Source organism: Danio rerio, chromosome 9 (genome assembly GCF_049306965.1).
Source record: "Danio rerio strain Tuebingen ecotype United States chromosome 9, GRCz12tu, whole genome shotgun sequence".
NCBI lineage: Eukaryota > Metazoa > Chordata > Actinopteri > Cypriniformes > Danionidae > Danio > Danio rerio.
Genome location: NC_133184.1, coordinates 52,699,619 through 52,724,036, shown reverse-complemented (window position 1 = coordinate 52,724,036; position 24,418 = coordinate 52,699,619).

Sequence of the window (24,418 nt, the reverse complement as noted above, 5' to 3'; positions counted from 1 at the left end):
TTGTTTTTAAAGTATACATTTTTAAACATGTATAACACCTAAGTAAGTTTAAAAGGGCAGGTAATTATGAGTTCAGTATTTAACATCTTTATTCAATTTGGCAATTAAGCAGAAATAAAAGAATATGTGTATTTAATATTACTAAACAATAATGCATGACTTGTGCAGAAGCAAACATCATCGTTTAACACTCCAGCGCTAGCAACACCAAGGTCATATATAATGTAAACCTTCAATACCGTGTAAAAGTCTCTTTGGATAAAAGTGTTTGCTGGAAAAAAAAAATGTGTAAATGTAAGTTAAATCATGGTCACTGTAGATCTGCTGTGAATGGTTTATACACTAGCTTTATATTTCAGCTGAACTGTGAGGAAAGTGAATAGGATTTATACTTCTAGACGCTCTGCTTGGCTTTATAGAAAACGAGGGGAATAGTTATTAATAATTAAACAGAATGAAAACAATAACGGCAGATTCTTTTGCTCCAATTTCTTTAAGTGACCTACAATCAATAGAAGTGCTAAGTGTTACAGTCAATTAAAGATTTCCAAATAGTAATTAAGATATACAGTTTTTTATTAAATTGTGCTGAGTGTAAGCCAGAATGCTGTGAAAGCTTCATTTTTTATTGTTGTAATTAAAATGTTTCTTGGATATATACAAGATCATATTTGGTTTACACATACAGTTGAAGTCAGAATTATTAGCCCCCCTTTTATTTTATTTTTTTCTTCTTTTTATTCATAATATTTCATAAACGATGTTTAACAGAGCAATTTTCACATTATGTCTGATAATATTTTTTGTTCTGGGAAAAGTTTTATTTGTTTTTTTTTTTCGGCTAGAATTAAAGCAGTTTTAAATTTTTTTAAAAACATTTTAGGGACAAAGTTATTAGCCCCTTTAACCTTTTTTTCTACAGAACAAACCATCATTATACTATAACTTGCCTAATTACCCTAACCTGAGTTAACCTAGTTAAGCCTTTAAATGTCACTTTAAGCTGTATAGAAGTGTCTTGAAAAATATTTAGTCAAATATTATTTACTGTCATCATGGAAAAGATAAAATAAATCAGTTATTAAAAATGAGTTATTAAAACTATAATGTTCAGAAATGTGTTGAAAGAATCTTCTCTCTGTTAAACAGAAATTGGGGAAAAAATTAAACAGGGGGGCTAATAATTCAGGGGGTCTAATAATTCTGACTTCAACTGTATAAAAATATATGTCATATATGCAACCTATATTTTGAAATATTGTAAAAACAGCCATATGTACATACATCTTCACATGTATACAATTATACCTAATATATTGGAACACAGTTCCAGAAATATTAGTTGCCCTCTATATATATATATTTTTTTTTTCTATATATATTTTATTTTATATATATATATATATATTTAATATATATATTTTATTTTATATTTTATATATTTTTTCTTTCTGATCACAGGAAGATTTTTTCAACACATTTCTAAACTTAATGGTTAACTAATAAATGCAGATTATTTTGCTCCAATTTCTAAGTGATTAAGATATTCATAATAAAATAATTTGCACTGACTTTAAGCCGGAATGCTGTAACAACTTCATTATATATATATATATAAATGAATATATATATATATATATATATATATATATATATATATATATATATATATATATATATATATATATATATATATATATATATATATATATATATATATTATATATATATATATATATATATATATATATATATATATATATATATATATATATATATATATAAATGAATATATATATATATATATATATATATATATATATATATATATATATATATATATATATATATAATATATATGAGCAATATCACACTCGTATATATAATTCAAGCTATCTTTAATACGCATTCAGTAACAACTTCATTTATTGTTGTAATTAAAATCGTACTTAAATATTCAACTTTTTAATCCAAAAAAGCAAAAAAAAGATGGATAATTGCCACCGTATTAGAATAGAAAATAGTGTCACTCTACAGATCAAGGAAAAGAGGCTTTATTAAGACGTAACTTTTAAGCCACGGGCCACTCTTTGGTTTCTTGACATTAATGAGGATATTTATTGCGCGCTGGCAGAGGAACAGGTATCAGCTGTTATCAGCACATCATTAAGTTCTTCCAGAGCTGCCGTTCTCCACACGCTAAAGGGGAACTACATGACACTTTGGCCACTTTGTGAAAATGTGCAGCCAATGAGGGATGATGGCATGATTATCTGGCATGTTCCACCCTGTGCGAAGGGGGTTGTCCTTGTGTAAATATATATAGTGATAGAGATAGATAGAAATATATGAGATGACAGAGAGAGGAAACTGACCTCCAGCCACTGGTGTTTGGAAGGATATCACTGCTGGACTCTTATCGGTGTGACAAACTGGGATGATCCATTTATGGGGCAACATGATGAAGAATAGTTTCATGGTGGCTTTTTAAAAATAACAATCTTTGAAAGTCTAAAATTGTGTACTTAATGTAGCACATGACAAATCATAACATGAAGCATGTGATGCCAAATATAATAGCAATAAAAAAATAACTACCTTATTAGTCACTAATTATGATTAGTGTAATTGATGTAATAGTCTTAAAGAGCCCATATTATACATGAAATAGGGTCATATCTTGGTTGTAAGGGTCTCCAGCAACAGTTTAATATGCATGCAAGGTTAAAAAAACACTTTCATGGTCTTATAATCTTCATTTATTTTTACCTAATTATCCCAGCGACTCCTGTATGAATCGTCCAGTGATTCATTTGTTCCCAAACCCCTCCTTAGCACGAAGCTAATCTGCGCTGATTGGACCGATGACAGCCTGTTGCGATTGGTCGACTGCCTTCAGTCAGAGTGAAAAGCCAAACAGCTAATCAGCAATATAAAAGTAATCACAGTTCACGCTCGATAGTGTAGGCGTGGATTTTAGCTGCCAGTGGGTCAATGTAAATACAGACGATGGACTTGAAAACTCAGACGACTAACTATTTTATTGAGCAAAAACTCCAAAAACTGTTGAGGAGATCACATAGCTTGTCTCACTCTGCTCTTTTCACAGACACACACACACACATTGCCCTCGTCCTTGCGCACGCATGCACACACACACAAAAACACACACACACACCTCCGGACGACAACGCGCGCGCACACAAACACACACACATACCTCCGAACGACAGCGCACGCGCACACATACACTACCCTTGTCCACGGAGCTCCGTAAACAAAGCAGCTCGCGTTGCGTTTTTAACGTGACTTTGCACGCGATAAGAGAATATAGCCAGTTAACCTGATACAGTACACGCGGTTACAAGTAACAAATCACAACTAAATACATTTGCAAGCTAGAGTCAACGAGGCAACAACTTTAATCGCACGTACTTACACTTGAGAAATGGAGGAAGAAACCCATCCTGACGTCCATCAGTAAGTTACTCTTTACTGATCCTTCCTTTAACAAACGCAGATGAAGTAATCTTTGTAGCATGTAGTTTGCAGAAGTTTCCAGTGTTACATTTGGAGGACAAAGGGGAAAGCTTACAAGCCTAGCAACACCATCCCAACTGTGAAGTATGGGGGCGGCAGCATCATGTTGTGGGGCTGTTTTGCTGCAGGAGGGACTGGTCCACTTCACAGCATGGATGGCATCATGAAGACAGAACATTATGTAGAAATACTGAAGCAACATCTCAAGACATCAGCCAGGAAATTAAAACTTGGCCACAAATGGCTCTTCCAAATGGACCATGAGCCTAAGCATACTGCCAATTTACTTCAAATGTGCTTTAAGGACAACAGAGTGAATTTTTTGGAGTGGCCATCACAAAGCCCTGACCTCAATCCTATTGACAATTTGTGGGCAGAGTTGAGAAAGCTTGTGCGAGCAAGACAGCCTACAAATCTGACTGAGTTACACCAATTCAGTCAGGAGGAATGGGCCAAAATTCCTGCAAACTATTGTGAGAAGCTTGTGGAAGGATACACAAAACATTTGACCAAAGTTATACAGTTTAAAAGCAAAGCTAAAAAAAAGCCAAACTTTTAACTGTCTATAAATGTATAAAAATTCTCCCTAAATAGTAACATTTAGTATGATTCACCATCAGACATTTTTTTAAAATGGTTATGTTCCTTTTTTTAGAGTGTGTGTTAACTTCTAGTTTCAACTGTACATACATATATACATTTAATAAATGATTTTTAATAAATATATATTTTCCTGTTATTATGCTTGTTAAAGTAACATTTTTGCAGCTCAATACCAAGATAGTGGCATATACTGTGATAATAAGCCATTTGATACCATCATAAGGCTAGCACACATGCATACTGAGTTCACTAGAAAGAAGGGAGCATGACTGAATATGCAGAACGAGTCCTTCAATATAAAAGTGCACATTAATGAGCCTTTTAATTGCTGCTCACGTTCATGTATGCCCTGTTATTTCCTGTAGACACAGGAAGCGGACGATGAGTTTAAAACTCCGAATACCACCAATGCAGGCGTTCTCGGGTGATCGGCGAGGCTAAGCGAGGTTGACGTCAAACACATTTATACACATCGCAACCGCTGCGAACTCGGCTTTCTGTAAATTCAGCAGGTTGACCTCTGGACTCTTACCCAGACACCTCTTCTCCTGCGTGATGGAGGAGTGAAGGTTGTGCGTTTTTAACTCTATGCAGTGAAGTCAAGAGCTAATTGGAGGTGGGCAGTTTGGCGCTTTGACTAGAGGCCACAGGCACCTGCACTCTTTCTCTCTCTCTGCAAACACACACACACACACACACACACACACACACACACACACACACACACACACACACACACACACACACACACACACACACACACACACATATTCACATTCTGCATGCACTTACACACTCAGTCCTGCCTGCAGCTACACAGCAGAGTCTCAGTGGTCTCGCATCCCGGTTTAGACCGAGCTGCTATTCCGTATCGATTTTTTTGGAAGCTCTTTAAATGCGTTTATAAATGCACAAATGTGAGAGCGTAGACGGCTTCTCTTCCCACTTTCTTTGTTTCATTTTTCTTTATGTATAATATTATATATAGAGAGCTGCAACAGAAGATATGCTGTTGAATCTCTACTGAATTCAGACAAATGTTGTAGGGTGAATATGGCAAAATCGGTCAAGAACATTACTAGTGCAAATTCATTGAGATTTTACAATATTTAAAAAATGTTATCCCTAGTTTTATTGGTAGGATTAGTAGTAATATACCATAATGCATTTAGATTATTCAATTTTTTAATAATTGTTTAATACATTGTGATTTTAGGATTGTTAATACAACATTGCATGGCTATTTTAGCATTTTAAAGTCATAATGGCTTCAGATTGAAGGATTATTTTTGTTTCATTAATGTCATTGCATTGATTTATTTATTTTTTGTAATTTACTAATAACTGCTAATACTAATGCATGCAGTCTTCAACATTTTTTAGAATGCTATGATGCATTTACTGTAGTATTAAAAATTTGTTTTGAAATTTTTAATGCATTGAGATTTAAAGCTTTTTAAATTCACAATGCATTGAGACTTTAACTTTTGTTAAATATTGGGACACTACATTGATTTCTAATGTCATTATGCCATAATGCATTACGATAATAAGGTTTTATAAAATATTATCATTATGCATTGTGATTATAGGATTGTTATTGCCAGATTGCATGGCCATTTTAGCATTGTAAAGTCATAATGGCTTCAGATTGAAGCATTAAATTCTGTTTAATTAATGTCAATGCATTGATTTATTTATTTATTGTAATTTACTAATAACTGCTAATACTAATGCATGCAGTCTTCAGCATTTGTTTAGAATGCTATGATGTATTTACTGTAGTATTAAAGATTTGTTTTGAAATGTGTAATGCATTAAGATTTAAAGCTTTTTAAAATTCACAATGCACTGAGACTAACTTTTGTTAAATATTGGCATACTACATTGATTTTTATTATCATTATGCCATAATGCATTACAATTTGATGTTTTATACAATGTTATCATTATGCATTGTGATTATAGGATTGTTATTGCCACATTGCATGGCTATTTTAGCATTTCAAAGTCATAGTTTCAGATTGAAGGATTAATTTTTGTTTCATTAATGTCAATGCATTGATTGATTTATTTATTGTCGTTTACTAATGACTGCTAATACTAATGCATGCAGTCTTCAGCATTTTTTAGAATGCTATGATGCATTTACTGTAGTATTAAAGATTTGTTTTTAAATTTGTAATGCATTAAAATGTAAAGCTTTTTAAATTCACAATGCATTGAGACTTTATTTATTTTTTGTTAAATATTGGGATACTACATTGATTTTTATCATCATTATGCCATAATGCATTACAATTTTAAGCTTTTATAAAATATTATCATTATGCATTGTGATTATAGGATTGTTATTGCCACACTGCATGGCTATTTTAGCATTTTAAAGTCATAATGACTTCATATTGTAGGATTATTTTTGTTTAATTAATGTCAATGCATTGATTTATTTATTTTTAACTACTAATAATGCCTGCAGTCTTCAGCAATTTTTTTAGAATGCCATGATTCATTGAGTATTAAAGATTTGCTTTAATATTCATAATGCGTTGAGACTTTAACATTTAAAAAACAAATAATGCCACACTACATTGATTTTTTGCTTTTTTAGATTTTATTAAAAAAAATGTATTACGCATTGTGATTTTAGGATTGTTTATGCCACATTGCATGGCTGTTTAAGCATTTTAAAGTCATAATGGCTTTAATTAATGTCATTGCATTGCTTTTTCTTTTGTCATTTTTTTAATTACTAACTAATAATAATCCATCCGGTCGTCAGTATTTTTTAATGCAATGATGCATTGAGTATTAAAGATTTGATTTAAAATTCACAATGCATTGAGATTCAAAGATTTTAAATTATGTCATTTTATTGACATGGCTGTTTTAGCATTTTACAGTCATAATGGCTTCAGATTGTAGGATTATTTTTGTTCAATTAATGTCAACGCGTAATGCACAATAAAATGCATTTATTTATTTATTTATTTATTTTTTGTCATTTACTAATAACTAATAATAATAATGCATGCAGTCTTCAGCATTTTTTGAATGCCATGATGCATTGAGTATTAAAGATTTGCTTTAAAATTCGTAATCCATTGAGATTTAATACTTTTTAAATGCACAATGCATTGTGACTTTAAAATTTTTTTTAAATAACGGGACACTACATTGATTTTTATTATCATTATCCCATAATGCAGTATGATTTTAAGCCATTGCATGGCAATTTTAGCATTTTACAGTCATTAATGGCTTGTGGTTAAAAATATATATATGTTTTGTTTAAATAATGTCATAATGTCAATGCCGTTGTAAGATTATTTTTTGTTTAATTAATGTCATAATGCATTACAGTTTTATTTTTAACATTGTTATGCATTGAGATTCAAGGATTTTGATATGATAATGTCTTGACAATTTAACACTGAAAAAATAATGGCATACTCTTGAAATGTGTAATATTATTATTATGCCATAATTCATTAGAATTGTTTTGTTTTATTTCAAAATGCATTGGGATTTTAGGATTGTTAATGCCACACTGCATGACTACTTTAACATTTAAAGTCATAATTGCTCCAGATTGTAGCATTATATTTTGTTTAATTAATGTCAATGCATTGATTTTTTTTTGTTATTTTTTAACTACTAACTAATAATAATGCATGCAGTCTTCAGCATTTTTTTTAGAACGCCATGATGCGTTGAGCATTAAAGATTTGCTTTAAAATTCGTAATGCATTGAGATTTAAAGCTTTTTAAATGATGTCATAATGCATTGAGACTTTAACATTTTTTTCAAATAATGGTACACTACATTGATTTTTATTATTATTAGTATGCCATAATGCATTATGATTTTTAGCTTTTATAAAATATTATCGTTATTCATTGTGATTTTAGTATTAATAATGCCACATTGCATGGCTATTTTAGTATTTAAAGTCATAATGGCTTCAGATTGTAGGATTATTTTTTGTTTAATTAATGTCAATGCATTGATTGATATTTATTTTTTTTTTGTCATTTTAGCTACTATTAATAATGCATGCAGTCTTCAGCATTTTTTAGAATGCCATGATGCGTTGTGTATTACATATTTAAAATGTTAACAGTGCGTTGAGACTTAAAGCTTTTTAATGATGTCATAATGCATTGAGACTAACACTTTTAAACAAAATGAGATATTACATTGATTTTTTTGTATAATTATCCCGAAATTCATTACAATTTTAGGGTTTTAAAACAAAATGTCATTATGCATTGTGGTTTTAGGATTTTTAATGTTACATTGCATTGCTATTTTAGCATTTTAAAGTCATAATGGCTTTTAATTATCAAGATATTTTTCTTTAAATAATGTCATTATGCAATATTAATATTGGATTTTTAATATATACAGTTGAAGTCAAAATGATTAGCCCCCTGGTTTATTTTTCCCCCAATTTCTGTTTAACGGAAGGATTTTATCAACACATTTTTGAACATAATAAATCATTTCTAATAGCTGATTTATTTTATCTTTGTCATGATGACAGTAAATAATATTTGACTGGATATTTTTCAAGACACTTCTACACAGCTTGAAGTGACATTTAAAGGCTTAACTAGGTTTATTAGGTTAACTAATCAGGTTAGGGTAATTAGGCAAGTTATTGTATAACAATGGTTTGTTCTGTAGACTAAATATAGCTTATAGGGGCTAATAAATTTGTCCCTAAAATGGTGTTTAAAAAATTTAAAACTGCTTTTATTCTAGCTAAAATAACAACAAATAAGACTTTCTCCAGAAGAAATAATATTATCAGACATCCTGTCAAAATGTCCTTGCTCTGTTATACATCATTTGGGAAATATTTAAAAAAGAAAAAGAAATTCAAAGGGAGGCTAATAATTCTGACTTCATCTGCATACATATATATATGTGTGTGTGTGTGTGTGTGTGTGTGTGTGTGTGTGTGTGTGTGTGTGTGTGTGTGTGTGTGTGTATGTATGTATATATATATATATATATATATATATATATATATATATATATATATATATATATAATATAACATTATAATCATTATAAATAACATTATAATCCACTGAACATGTCCAATTTTTAAAATAACACCATAATGCATTGATATTTTGGCAAATAAAATTTAACAGTCTCATAATGCATTGAAATGTTATTATTTTAATTTAAAATGCACTGGAATGTATGCCATTAGTTGTGTTTACGTACCGAAATTGCACCACTTTTAATGAAATCTCAGAATACATTGAAAGTATTTTCAGTGTGTGCAAACTTTTGTTATTATGACAATTCTGCTGTCTGTTTTAGCATTACTTTTTCAACCTATTTTCAAGTTTTACAATCCCCCACAATTTTACCATCACGAGGTGTTCAAAATTTGAAACCCAAACCTTATGACATTGTTCTGAATGAGCAGAACAAACCTGCTAAAAAAAAAAGTGCATGTTTGCAAACGTTTTGGAGTGCGCGAGAACGATTACGAGCACATTGTCTGATTTTATCAAGTAATTGCAGCAGTACTCAGATGTGCGAAGGCAAAGTACACATAAAAAAAGCATGCTCTTCTTTTTTTATATCATGCACTTACACACTTCACACACACAAACCATTAACAAATCCTTCACTTTTTTCGCCCCCCCCGAACACGCGCACACACACAGAGAGAGAGAGGCGTCAGGGATTGTGTGTTATGGCTTGTTAGAAATGAGGAGATAAAACTTAGCATAGTGCTCCCAATTAGTGCAGCAGTGACCATGTCTGAGACGAACAGCAGTGGGAAGAGAGAGAGAGAGAGAGAGGGAGAGGGAGAAAGAGCGATAGCGGGGAAAAAAGAGGGTCGTGAGGGAGAGAGATGAAAACGGCTTAAGCATTCATTCTGAGTAGAGAGACAGGTCCTATTAACATTTAACAGCATTTGTGCAACTTGGTGCGGAGGTTATGATGCAAATGAAGGAGAATTAAAAGTGGCCAGGGGTTTGGCATTGATGGATTGCAGTCTGGCAGCTCTCACACTTCCCAGTGTCCATCAGAGGCGATTACTATGTAATTAAAGCTTATTTCTGGACTCTCCGGCGCATAATTACTTTGTGAATGTAACCATCATCTAAAAAGCTGGAGAAAAACTGCTTCGCCGTTTAGCCGGCCAGTCATTTCCGCCGGCTTGTGTCAGATATAGCCATCAGACGGCGCAAAAAGAACTGTCACTTTTAATAAGAGGCAAAAAATTAAATGAAACAGTATGCTTATTACGGAAAAATTAGGCTTTCAAGAGTCCTTTCTGTGATTTGCATAATTTATTCGCTCCCCCCCTCCTCGCCCGGAGCTTTAGGCAATTTCCCTCACATTTAAATCGATTGCACATTTAAGGCTACTTAAAGAAAATTATCACTTTGCATATTTTAATTGTTATGAAGGAAGTGATTTGAGAGAGGTCTGCGCCTCATCCTCTTGAGCGCGCGCGAGAGAGAGGGAGAGAGAGAGACGCGGCGCCGGCGTCGCAGATAACCTCCGAGTTCACACACTTTCCACTCCACTTTCATCAGAATGCTAATGAGGAAGCTAACGCTAGGACAAGTGGATCTTTGATATTTACAAAATAGGCCCTAATAACTGGAGTGTAATTTCTTTCATACAACTTTAGTTTCTCCTCTTTTCTTATCGCCACTTGTGTTTCATTTCTTTTCTTTTTATTGTTTTGTTGTTGGACCAAAAATAAAATCCACAGACTTTCCACTTCATTTTCATCAGAATGCTAATGAGGATGTTAGCGCTAGTGGATCTTTGATGTTTACAAAATTTAGACCCTAATAACTGGAGTCTAATTTGTTTTACACAACTTTGTTTTGCCTAGATATAGTCTACAGCCTTAATTTTTCACATGTATCTGAATGCTAATGAGGATGCTAACGCTAGTAGTTTTTTTTAAATTCTTTTAACTATAATACATTTTTAAAACAACTTTATATTTCTGATTTCCACCATTTGTGTCTTTTTTCTAGACAAAGAAAACTGACCAAACATATTTCACAGATGCTAATGAGGTAGCTAGGACAAGTGGATCTTTGTTGTTTACAAAATTTAGACCCTAATAATGGAGTCTAATTTGTTTTACACAACTTTGTTTTGCCTAGATATAGTCTACAGCCTTATTTTTTCACATTTATCTGGATGCTAACGCTAGTAGTTTTTTTTTATTATTCTTTTAACTATAATACATTTTTAAAACAACTTTATATTTCCGATTTCCACCATTTGTGTCTTTTTCTGGATGAAGAAAACTGACCAAACATATACATTTCACAGACCCACTCTAATTTAATCAGAATGCTAATGAGGAAGCTAACGCTATAGGACAAGTGGATCTTTAATATTTACAAAATAGGCCCTAATAACTGGAGTGTAATTTGTTTGACACAACTTTGTTTTGCCTAGATATAAAGTCTACAGACTTAATGTTTCACATAGGCTATCTGAAAGCTATAATGAATACGGATATTTAAAATAATGTCTTATTAACTACAATACATTTTTTAAAACAACTTTATATTTCCTATTTTCACTATTTGTGTCTATTTCTGGACAAAAAAACAACTGAGCAAACATACAAATTTCACACACTTTCCACTCCACGTGCTGAAAAATACTGTAAATTAACTGTACTCTATTAACTGAAAATTACTTATCTTCACTTTCATTTCATTTCTTTTTTGTTTTGTTGTTGGACCAGAAATAAAATCCACAGACTCCACTTCATTTTCATTAGAATGCTAATTGAGGATGCTAGCGCTAGTAGATCTTTGATGTTTACAAAATTCAGGCCCTAATAACTGGAGTCTAATTTGTTTTACACAACTTTGTTTTGCCTATACTTTGTTTCTCTACAAACTTTGTTTCACAATTATCTGAATGCTAATGAGGATGCTAACGCTAGTAGATTTCTGATATTTAAAAAAAATTGTCCTATTAACTAAAATACATTTTTAAAACAACTTTATATTTCCTATTTCCACTATTTGGGTCTATTTCTGGACAAAACAACTGAGTAAACATACACATTTCACACACTTTCCACTCCACGTTCATCAGAATGCTAATGAAGAAGCTAACGCTAGGACAAGAGGATCTTTAATATTTACAAATTAGACTAATAACTGGAGTCTAATTTCTTTCATACAACTTTTCCTCTCTTTTCTTTCCGCCACTTGTGTTTCATTTCATTTATGTATTATTGGCTAGCACTGTTGCTTCACAGCAAGAAGGTAGCTGGTTCAATCTCGGCTGGGTCAGTCGGCGTTTCTGTGTGGAGTTTGCATGTTCTCCCCGTGTTGGTGTGGGTTTCCTCCGGGTGCTTCCGTTTCCCCCACAGGCCAAACACACATATAGGTGAATTGGGTAAGCTAAACTGGCCGTACTGTATGTGTGTAAATGAGTGTGTATGGGTGTTTCCCAATACTGGGTTGCAGCTTGAAGGGCATCCACTGTGTAAATCATATCATGGATAATTTGGTGGTTCATTCCCCTGTGGCTACCTCTGATGAATAAAGGGACTAAGCCAAAGAAAAATGGATGAAAAATGGTACTTTAGTGTAATTTGTTTTTTGCACATGTACATTGCTTTAATTATGTGTTTGTTTGGTCATTTATTTCTGGCCAGAAATATCTACAGACTTTCCACTCCACTTTAATCATAAAGCTAATGAAGTTAATATAAGTGGATCTTTTGGTATTTATAAATCCGATTATGATGGCTAATTTGTTTTGCATATTTTGATTTGTTCCATTTTTGTTGTCGATCTGAATTTTTTTTTTTTCCCAGACGTAAAGACTTCACGCTTCACTTTCCACAGAATGATAATGAAGATGCTAATGCTAGAGGATCTTTGATATTCTCAAAACAAAATTTAAGTTCTGATGACTGGAGTCTAATTGTTGTATTATTTCATATATACTTTATTTTTTGATGGGATTTTAAAATATCCAGGACAATTTGGTGTCAGAAGTGGGATTGCTTGAATGTGCCTTTTTGTCTTTTAGGCTCATTCTGAAAACGCAGCCCTATATACATTTCTGAAGATCATGAAATTTTGTAGCCATAGGTACATATGCAACCCAGGCTCATTCTGAAAACGTAGTCCAGCGGACATTTCTGGAGACATCCGGGGAGGTACGTATTTGTGCAGTTTTTGTGAATCCGCGAGAGGCCACTGTGTGCGCTTTTCCTATCTCGAACGTCTCTTGCTAGTGCCGTTCAAGCCCGCGCTATTCTCGTGTCAACCCACCAGAGGCCGCTGTCTGACTGACCGAATGATTGACTGCATGACCGGCCAATCGGCTGACCCACCCTCCTCCTTCCCTGAAGCCAACCAGTTTTACCGATTGACCCGTCCGCCCGCTCACTTCCCTAAACCCGAGCAACAATTTAGAAAAGCCGTCTAGAAAAAGAAAAACTCTCGTCTTTTTTTTACCACGTTTTCGGATTTCACCATGTTCTCAGCCTGTTATGAACTCGTTCGCTTTATTTTTTGGATTCTGTTTTTGTCTTACCTGATTTCCGGAACCGATCTTCCCCGGACTCGAACCCGGACGCCTTTGTCAACTCCTCCACTCTGCATCTGAAGTCCGCCGACGCACACAATGAGCTGACCGGACAAACTGACTGCAGCGGGAAAGCCCTCCATATGGACGTAAGCAGTGAGCCGGCAAGCGCGAAAGGGAACGGCGTCACACCGCCCCGTATCGTTCGCTAAAAAATTAAATGCAGCCATACGTACCTCCCAGGACGTAATTCGCGGTCTCCAGAAACGTCCAAAGGACTACATTTTCAGAATGAGCCTGGGTTGTACATATGGCTGCATTTCATCTTTAAACGAATTCTACGGGGCGGTATGACGACATTCCTTTTTCGCTCTAGCAGCTGACCGTTTACCTACGATGGATGGCTTACCTGCTGTTACCAGTTTGTCTAGTCGCTTGCCATGCACGTCAGCCTGCTTGAGCAATGAGCAAAATAATCTTATCACAAATCGAAAAAAACAAGATTATTTTGCTTACCCCATTGGCAGATTATTTTACTTGATTTAAGGAAAAACTCACTTCATTTTGGCATATTATTTCTTAAAACAAGACAATATGTTTTGCTTGTCTAGAAAATGCTTCTAGATTTAAGAATTTGTAGTTATTTGGACTAGAAACAAGACAAAAAATCTAAGCAATAAAAGCATTTTTTTTGCAGTGAACTCTGTATTATTATATAGGTAAAAAGGCCCACAATGGCTTTTCCTATTGCAGCGAATTACATCTTTACTTGTGATATTTGGCACCAATTTATCATGACGGGATGATTTTGTTCTGACTAATAACTTGAAATGATTAATAGTTTGAAACTGTGCTTCATTCGTATATTAATCTTATACGTGATATTATATTATAACATTGTATGTGATAATCCAGTTTTGTGCATAAATCTAATTTATGTCATTGTATAGAAGCATAATGAATAAAACACTTAATAGAACAGACTGTAATAATGTTATACTTCTATGCATTTGTTTCTTAAATAATGCTTTGACAAGTGGGTCTTTGAGTGTCATCTTGTATTTTTATGCACAACGGCTTTTTTTTTTTGGCATGCACGATTGTCATAGAGGCTCAAACGCACACAGCAGGCGATCAATATGAGGAAGGAAGAGTTTTACATCCGTCTCTCTCTCTTTCTTTCTGTGTGTGTGTGTGTATGAAACTGAGAAACAAAGGAAAGTGAATCTCTCATTCATCATCCTGAAGCCAATGACAGCAAACATAGAGTCGACGGCTGAAACTATCGAATGTTAAAAAAGCAGAGAGCAGATCAGTTTAATCATCACCTTATGGAAGAACAATGGCACTTCACTGATTCTGAAAGAACCCTCATTGTGCTAAATCGGATGAGGATGAAAAAAATGAACTGTCATCTTATTACTTAATACTGGACAGAAAATACACTACACTATTATTTTAAACAGATCAAAATTCATGCACAGTAATTTTTTAAAAAGTAATGTGTGTAGTCAGTACATTAATTTTCCTTCTGCTTTTTAAAAGATCGCCACAGCATAATGACCCACCAACTATCCCAGCATATGTTTTACACGGCGGATGCCCTTCAAGATGCAACCCAGTACTGGGAAACACCTATACACTCTCGCAATAACACACACTACGGACAATTTAGTTTACCCAATTCACCTCAAGTGCATGTGTTTGGACTGTGGGGGAAACCGGAGCACCCGGAGGAAACCCATGCCAACACAAGGAGAACATACAAACTCCACAGAGAAATTCCAACTGGCCCAGAAAGGACTCGAACAAGTGACCTTCTTGCTACGAGGTGGCAGTGCTAACCACTGAGCCACCGTGCCGCTCAGCATATAATATAGAGAATAAAAAACTCATTATAATCAGTGAGAAGGATTCTGTAAATAAAATAACAGTTATTCAAGACAAATGACTTTAGGATTTGCTGTTTTATTTAATGCGCTACTTGCAACTGTTAATTGTTTCTAGACCAATTTTATTTTTGATCATTTTAATTCATTCATTCATTTTCTTGTCGGCTTAGTCCCTTTATTTATTTCGGGGTCGCCACAGCGGAATGAACCGCCAACTATCCAGCAAGTTTTTACACAGCGGATGCCCTTCCAGCCGCAACCCATCTCTGGGAAATCATTTTAATTGAATAAATAAATAAATACATATATTAATTAATGAATGCAATTGTGTGTTCATATTTGTATTCAATTGTAGTTTAAGTCTGTTGTAGATTATTTATATTTGAGATTATTTCAATACATAATTTTAATCAGTTTCCAGTAATCGGTTGCAGCTGGAAGCGCATCCGCTGCATAAAACATATGCTGGAATGTAGTTGGCGGTTCATTCCGCTGTGGTGACCCCAGATTAATAAAGGGACTAAGCCGAAAAAAAATGAATGAATGAATTTTAATCAAATGTATTCAATAAATTGTTCTTTTAAAATTAAATGTTTATTAGGAAAATATAGATCTAAGTGAAGTTTCTTTTTACAGCAATCATTTTTTAGAGCATTTTTTATTGTAGACCTTAAAAATATTAAAATGGAGTTTAATGAAACATACACTAAAGAAAATGCAGGACTCGGCACAATTCATTATTGTTGTCAAAACATAAATCGATTGTTAAACATTGTTTTTAAGTTCAATCTGCTTGAAATTGTAAAAACAATAAAGTTGTATCAAAAACCTTAACAATCGTGTCAATTCAGCTCATTCTAAGCTTCAACAAGCAGCACAAATCGTTTTATTTTTGAGTGTATTGCTTGACATATTGTTAATTTTACTAGCAATTACTCATTTATTCTGATTTATAAACTTTTTTTCAGTGTAAGCATTACAAAGAACGGTTTTCAGAAATTCAGCAAAAAAATAATTTTATTGTTGAATGTATTACTTGCATTTCTATTAAATTAATTGTTCGTTTTACAAGTAATCGCTGATTTTTTCAGTTTAAGCACCATAAAGGACGCTCTTCAGGAATTTGACTAAAATCATTTTATTTTTGAGTGTCATTTCTTTTAAATAAATTTTTTCACTTTGCTAGAAATTGCTGATTTTCTTCTCATGTTTTCAATGTAAGCAGCTAGCAAAGTGTACTTGCACTTCTTTTAATTAATTGTTAATTTTACTAGCAATTGCAAATTTTTTCCTCTTATTTTTCCAGTGTAAGCACCCTAAAGGACGCTCTTCAGATATTCAGCAAAATCTCTGCAAAAAGCTTTCTATTTTTGAAGGTATTGCTTGTCATTTCCAACCCAGGCTCAATCTGAAAACATACTTCTATACACATTTCTGGAGAGTGCCAAATACAGCCCAGGAGCTATGTTTTTTTGCCATTTTATTTTTTTTCCGAATTCGCTGTGTACATTTTTTGAGATTTCATATTTCTCTCACGAATGCCATTTGTGCCTGCTGTTCTCACGTAAATCCACCAGAGGCCGCTGTCGACTGACTGACTGACAGATCTACTGACCCACCTCCTCCTTCCCCAAACCCAACTGATAGTGTTTTCAAAAGCTCCGATTGACCAGCGCCCACCCACTTCCCTAAAACCCAACCGGCAATATTTTCAAAAGCAATTCAGAAAAAGAAAAGCCCCCGTCTGATTTTTTACCACATTTCCAGATTTTACCACATTCTCACCCTTTTTATTTTTACTTCTTTATTTAATTTTTTGGCTTCTGGTTTTTGTCTTACCTGCTTTCTGGAACTGTTCTTCACCAGACGCGAACCCCATCATCATGGTCAACTCCACTGGTCCAGTGGTGAGCCACTGGACAAACTAGTTACAGAGGCAAAGTCGTCCATACGTCCATCCATAAACATTTCTGGAGAGTGCCAAGTACATCCCAGGAAGTAAATTTTTAGCAGTTTTTGTTTTCACGAATCCACCAGAGGCTGCTGCGTACACATTTTGAGATCTCAAATTTCTTTTCCGAGTGCCATTCGCGGCTGCTGTTCTCACGCAAATCCACCAGAGGCCGCTGTCGACTGACTGACCCTCCTCCTTCCCTAAACCCAACCAATAGTGTTTTCAAAAGCACAGATTGACTCACCCACCACCCTCCCTAAACCCTCGCCTGATTTTTACCCCATTTTCAGATTTTACCAAATTCTTACCATATTATTTACTTGTTTTTTATTTTTGGCTTCTGTTTTTGTTTTACTTGGGTTCTGGAACTGTTCTTTGCTGGACTCGAACCCCATTGTCATGGTCAACTCCTCTCTACAAGTCCACCGACATTCATTGCGAGCCACTGGACATATGGAACCGCCCATATGGAGGTAAGCGGTCAGCTGGTATGGTGAAAAGACAAATGGATGCTCAGGTGGTATGAGGAGTTGCGCAAACAGTGAGGTGGGGGGGTGCGGGGGGTATGGGTGCGCTAACTGAAGAGTGAGAAGCGGAGGGGTGGACTTCTGGGTCGTTTCACGAAATGAATAAAGGTGGGGGGGGCGTCGGGGTTGGTGATGTGGTCGATTTGCGAACCAAATTGCTGGGGGCAGGGATGGTGGGGGGTGGGGTTGGGTGTACTGAAGGAGGGGGGGTGTTGGACGGTCGATTTGCGAATTTAAAAGGGGGTTGCGCAAAATAAAGACTGGGGGGTTCGGGAGTTTTTAAAACGGGAGATGCGTCTGAAATACAAGAGACTCTCGGGAGTGTTGGCAGGTTTGCAGCTAACATGAATTAATTACAAACGATGGCATTTATTAATCATAGTTCAACATTTACTATTGCATTATTAAAATATAATTCCATGCTAACATTAGTTAATGCACCGTGAGTTAACATGAACTAACAATCAACTGTATTTTCATTAACTAACATGAACAAATCCTGTCATAAATATATTATTCATTGTTTGTTCATGTTAGTGAATGCATTAACTCACATTAACCAATATTACCTTACTGGAAAGTGTTACCAACATCAGCAAAGTTTCAGTAAAACTAGTTTAGTTTTTGAAGGTATTGCTTGTCATTACCAACCCAGGCTCATTCTGAAAATGTACCGCTATTTACACTTCTGGAGAACGCCAAATACGTCCCAGGAGGTACATTTTTAGCAGTTTTTGTTTTCACGAATGCACCAGAGGGAGGAGATGGGTCTGAAAGACGGTAGACTCTCGGGAATGTTGGTTGGCAGGTATGCAGCTAACATGAATTAATTACAAACGATGGCATTTATTAATCATAGTTCAACATTTACTATTGCATTATTAAAATATAATTCCATGCTAACATTAGTTAATGCACTGTGAGTTAACATGAACTAACAATCAACTGTATTTTCATTAACTAACATGAACAAATCCTGTCATAAATATATTATTCATTGTTTGTTCATGTTAGTGAATGCTTTAACTCACATTAACTAATAAAACCTTATTGGAAAGTGTTACCATCATTTCTTTTAAATTAACTGCTTTTTTTACTAGCAATTGCTGATTTTATTCCTCTATTTTTCCAGTGTAAGCACCATAAAGGACGCTCTTCAGAAGTTTAGCAGTGATCAGCGTGATTTCAGGAGCTTCAGTCTGGTGAAGATCAGCCGGTGAGTGACTCAGCAGCAGCCGATCCGCTGAAAACAGCAAAATAAAACACACACAACCTCTCACATCACACACACACACGCACAATTAACTGCATTTTAATGAACACAGAGGCAACCTTCCAAGAATCTGAAATAAAAGCAAGCGTACAGTCAAACCAGAAAGAAATTACAACGCGTCTCCCATTAAGCATGAATTCACAGCGCATCGCTTTTTGAGACATAAATTACAAATATGAACAGCTCAGTTAAAACGCTTCTCATTGTGATTTCCCTGCGTTTCCGTCGAGGACCCTGTTGAATTGCATCCATTAGGAAATAGAGAGATAGAGAGTGTGTTTAACATATACAGACATGGAAATGACACGCAGCTCTTTACAAATCAAGCCGCCATGGGCACCAAATGCACAAACTTCCCAATGTTAATTGTACCGCGGCTTCCCACGCATAGACCATCCAACTACATAATTATGCCATCAAGAAGAAGAAAAAAAAATCCAGGGCATTAATGGAATGTCTTATTCGCAACGAAGAATAATGAAATATCACAAACAATGGAAACTGTATTTAAGAAATGCAGCAAATGGTTTTGGAAACAGATGCTAATGGTCATCCTTCACAAGCGTAATTACCGGGTTGCATCGTTTTAAGGCTGGAAATGCGGGCGCCAGGTATTTATTGTGCTTTAAAAGCTTTCGTTTGGTTTAATGCGAAAGCCTTTGAAATGTAAAAAAACTTTAACCAAACCGTATCCCTCAGATCCCTTTCTAAAGATATAACATTTAGCAGGTAAATGTTGTGAAGTTTTGAAATGTCAGACTACTTTCCATTTTGGATGTGAAAACAATTTCCACCAAACAGGTTTTTAAATCTGTTAATGGCATTCAGAGGGAATGTGTAATATAGGTGCCTTTTTATTATTCTGCCTTTTAAAATGACTGTATTGAGGAAATATTATCGTTAGCGACGCAAGTGGACGTAACGTGAACTATCATTAAGTATATCTGAGATTATAGATGATGTAGATCTGGCTGTGTTTGTTATTAGTCTGAATGAATACTTTTCATTTGCATGACAGATTGACAGTACATAATAGGATCATCTGAGATGTAAACATAATAATAATAATAATAATATGTGTTATTAATAATTTATTATAATACTATTTATAATGCATTGTGTTATAATATTTATTATGATTTTTAATAATGGTGTTGGCAACGCAGTGGCGCAGCAGGTAGTGCTGTCACCTCACAGCAAGAATGTCGGTAGGTCACTGGTTCGAGCCTCTGCGTTTCTGTGTGGAGTTAGCATGTTCTCCCTGCATTTACGTGCGTTTCCTCCGGGTGCTCCGGTTTCCCCCACAGTCCAAAGACATGTGGTACAGGTGAATTGGGTAGGCTAAATTTTCCGTAGTGTATGTGTGTGTGTGTGTGTGTGTGTGTGTGTGAATGAGTGTATGTGGATGAATGTTTCCCAGAGATGGGTTACGGCTGGAAGGGCTTCCGCTGCGTAAAAACGTGCTGGATAAATTGGTGGTTCATTCCACTGTGGAGACCCCGGATTAATAAAGGGACTAAGCCGACAAGAAAATGAATGAATGAATAATGGTGTCATGGTGGTGCAATGGGTAACACATTCGCCTCACAGCAAGAAGGCTGCTGGATCGAGCCCTGGCTGGGTCAGTTTGCATTTTTTTGTGGAGTTCTTTATTATCTCTATTATTTATTATACTAATAAGTATAATAAAATAATAAGTATACTCATACGTATAATAATAATAATAATAATAATAATAATAATAATAATAAGAAGAAGAAGTATACTCATATGTATAATAATAATAATAATAATAATAATAATAATAATAAGTATACTCATATGTATAATAATAATAATAATAATAATAATAATAATAATAATAATAATAATAATAATAATAATAATAATAATAATAAGTATAATACTAATAACAATTATATTCCATTAAAATGCCCAGAGACCTTCATGTGAAATCATTCCAGGCTTTCATAGGCAGGTCTCATTTTCTAGATTTTATTTGCAAGCTTTTAACACAACAACAACAAAAGCATTACTTCATAGAAAATATTATAGCTTCTTTAAATTGTTGGATTGTTTAAAAAAAAATAGATCTATACATACTAGGGTTATTAACAAATGTCAATGGAACAAATGCAATGTATTTATCTATCTTTATAGATTGCCATCATCTTTCAAGCCACTAGTTTGTACAGATTTTTCTAAATCATTATTGAAATTACTCAATTTTAGCATGAACATTTGATATATTTACAAGTACAGGTCAGAAAAAAATGCAGTTTTGTTTTTACTGAATGACCATGGTTCTTTATCTCACCAATATTTAGACTTTTTTTCCTCACACTAAATTTGTAGCTTCTCTGACAATTGATAAAAAATAAATAAATGCTGGACTGTTGTAATGGACAATGGTCGACTGGACAAACCTAACTGTTAAAGACTGGTTAAAAAATAATTTAATATAAAACGTAATAAAACGTAAATTATATTTATGTAATTCAAACTTGATAACACTAACCCAACATTGGCGTTGTCCATATTTGACCCAACATTGGGTTAAAACAATACATAATTTTTTTTAAGAGAGTGTGCTTTCTATGCATATACATTTACTTTGCACATTTAATTTAATGATATTATTCTCCTATGAATTTTGTTTTCAAATATTTCCCAAATGATGTTTAACAGAGCAAGGAACGTTTCACAGTATTTTCTATAATATTTTTTCTTCTGCAGAAAGTCTTATTTGTTTTATTTCAACTACAATAAAAGCAGTTTAAAAAATTTTTTAACATAATTTTAAGGACAATATTATCAGTCCCCTTAAACAATATTTGTTTTTGATTGTCTACAGAACAAACCATCGATTTACAATGACTTGCATAATTAACCTAGTTAAGCCTTTAAATGTCACTTTAAGCTGTATAGAAGTGTCTTGAAGAATATCTAGTCAAATATTATTTAGTCATCATGGCAAAGAGAAAATAAATCAGTTATTAGAGATGAGTTATTAAAACTATTATGCTTAGAAATGTGTTGAAAAAAAATCTTCGATCCGTTAAACAGAAAATGAGGAAAAAATAAATAAACTGGGGGGCTAATAATTCTGTCTTAAACTTCAGGTATGTGTGTGTGTTGAATATTGCAAAATAAATAAATAAAGATTAGTTTGGTTAAAGGCCAATGCTTTTCATAACATACAATTTCAAAGTAGCTTTACAGGGGGAAAAAGACTATGTGAAAATCATCATAATTCAAGCTGTATTCTCAGCTCATCGAGAGAGCAAAAATATGACAAATTTCCTCCCATTTGAGGGGGTTAATCGTTCTGTACAGATATTAGATTAGACTTTATTGGCTGGCTCCCGAAAAAGCCATTAGCATTCATAGATGTGCACATTCACACATGATAATGACGGCGCATTGCCAAACAAAATTTAAGAAAAACAGAAATAAATGTAGAAATGCTCTGTAAAAAATATCTGTTAATTAACAGTTCCCGTATTTTAAGTGTTTTTCATTTATTTACGGTTGTGAACTGCATTATGGGATGTTGATCTCTGCTCTCTTGACTTTTGATGTTAAAAAAGTGACTTTTAGTGACATTTTAGTAGTTTGGAATAATATAAAGTATAATAAATATGAAATAAATCTTTAAAATAACAGAAATTGTACTGCAGGTTATTTTAAGGAATTTGTAGCGTAATATACAACAACAAACCAGACAATATAGCACTTTAAACTATTAAAAACTTTGATAAAAGTCACTTCTTCCAACATTTCAAGGTTATAAGTTGTTGGAAAAAAGATCAAGGTCCCACAAAGTACTTCAAAAGCAAAAATAAATGAGGACAAATAAAATCATGAATGACAAGAAATGTGTAGTGTTTACAGTGTAGTGTTATCTGATTGAATGGCTATGCTGCATGCAATGAATGCATTTTCTTCTCTTTTATAGAGGAACTTATATAAAAGTACAATCCAATAACCATGCTTGAAAAAAAATGACATATTGTGCATTATATAGGTCTCTCTCTTAAACATCCCTCAAAACACCATTTCATTTCAATGCAAATTTCAATATTTTTTTTCCTTTTTTTCCCTTCAATTTCTGTTAAATGCATAGAAGATTTTTTCAACACATTTCTAAACATTCTAGTTTTAATAACTCATCTCTAAAAACTGATTTATTTTATCTTTGCCATGATGACAGTAAACACTATGTGTGTGTGTGTGTGTGTATATATAAAGTTGAAGTCAGAATTATTAGCCCCCCTTTGATTTATTTTTCTTTAATTATTTCCCAAATTATGAAGAAATTTTCACAGTATGTCAGATATTTTTTTCTTCTGAAGAAAGTTTTATTTATTTTAAGTTTTATTTGTTTTATTTCGGCTAGAATAAAAGGGATTATAAAATTTTCAATGCCATTTTAATGTCAAAATTATTAGCCCCTTTAAGCTATTTTTTTTTCGATAGTGAGTACACAGTGCTTCCCACAGGTTTGAAATATATTGCAGTGGTAGACAGATTGAAACACCTTTTACCCACATCACATAATAATTTAACTATATGCGACAAACAAAACAATTTAATTTTTAACAATATTTTTATTGATTAATAACCTGTTATAAACTCTCTTTTTAATGGGTTAAAGTTCAAAACGACTGTTAAATTAAAAAATAAATCCACTATTTCTCTTTTACGCTATTCAGGAGCCACGTGCACCCATTGACAGATGAAGTCTGCTTCTCTCTATCTCGCATTCAAGTTCAGGCTGCTTCATTGACATGAGATTTTGTACAGTATTGCCAAAGCATTTTAGATGTATAAAATGTGTAATTCATTGACATCATAAAATTGATAAAATATACAGCAAATGAGGAAATAACTAACAGAAAAAAGTAATAAAAACAGACAATATCTTAAATAATTATAATAATTACAAGAATAAAATGTGTAGATTTAAATAGGGCAAATGAGTTAGCAATTTCTAATAGTGTACAAATAATTTGCAGCAAATTTAGATTTTGTAATATAGTCCTCCCTCAGTTTTAAGTT